Genomic DNA, 1,450 nt, shown 5'->3' on the forward strand with positions numbered 1-1,450 from the left:
CGATATATATATATATATACTGTATATATTAATTCCAGTGTCATGGAATTAAATACTGATTAAATCTTGTCTAAGGTGTGTATTTATGCTAAAATTATTAATTCAGCATAATAAGCTAAACTGATTAAATGAATGCAGGTGATGGTTAGCAGGAATCTTATGGATAATGAATATGTATTTCCTCCAGATTTGGTTCATTAGCATGAACATCTGCTAAGTAAAATAAAAGCTCCAAATCCCCTGCAATTGCAATAATGCCACTCAATCTTATTTAAGAGACTGTTAAACACATTTGAACTGTCATGGGGATGATATACTTTCCCAGTGTTAGGCCTTATTATATTGCTTTTCCTTGCATTTTAGGCTGTTTGTGATCGTATTGAAGTTTGTAATTTACTATATAACAATTTGCCATTTTGCACTGCTATGTGCAGAGAGAACATGCATTGCATTTATAACAATCCTCAAATATTGTGATGATAACCATCAAATGTGCATCACTTTCAGCTGCAGTTGCTCTGTAAACCAGTCTCATTGCCCCAGCCGTATTTTACATTTCTCCCAAGGTTACAATATGTGCACAAGAAATTGCATACTGAATTTCATTCACTCAGCTTAATTTATAAAATGACAGCCATGAAGATGATTACTGACAGCTTAACCAGTGCGTTTGTTTAAACTGTCTAGTTTGATATAATGTGTACATTATATAATTTTGGTTTTGGTTCTTTCATTGTGAGAAGTATGAAAATGATTGTCTCTTACTGTAGCACCATGAGCAACCAATATGACAATGGCATGATGTGGTTAATAAATTGTTGCATGTCTAATGCAATTTATCCATGATGTGTGCGCACCAAGAAACACAGGTGCCTCTTTTTGTTGAGGCAACAGCATGTCGAGATCTTTAATGCTGCATTAATGCATAAATGTTCCATGATCCTTATGTGATTAAATATATATCTAACTTAATACTATAAAATTTTTTGGGGGTTATAATAATAAATGTTATAATACTATAAATTTTTTTCTTCTTCTCCTGAACTACTGGGCATTGATTGACCTGTTTCATAAATGTATTTACCCATTGATTCGATTCAGGATTCAGTCCAATTTGTCCTTGTCTGTACTTTAACTCTACACCATGAATCAATCGATCACTTTCTCTCCCAGTGGCACTAGTTAGACCAGTTGTCACACTGTGCATGGCACTGCAGAGTGTGTTGCGCTCGTGGCTGCGTTCAACAGGAGTCAAGAGACAATCACACGCATTTAAGAACTTAGAAGCGCTTTACTTATCGATAGAGAAGACTACACAATTCTTCAGTCGGTCCATTTTGCATCGATTCTCACCAGACCGACCATTTATAAGTGACATGTTGCCGTTTTCCGCTTGAGCACAAGACTCTCTCGCGCGCGTTTGGAACAGTGTGCATCGTGCGCGGTCTCC

The sequence above is a fragment of the Sinocyclocheilus rhinocerous genome, unplaced genomic scaffold (genome assembly GCF_001515625.1).
Source record: "Sinocyclocheilus rhinocerous isolate Xijiao unplaced genomic scaffold, SAMN03320098_v1.1 scaffold1570, whole genome shotgun sequence".
NCBI lineage: Eukaryota > Metazoa > Chordata > Actinopteri > Cypriniformes > Cyprinidae > Sinocyclocheilus > Sinocyclocheilus rhinocerous.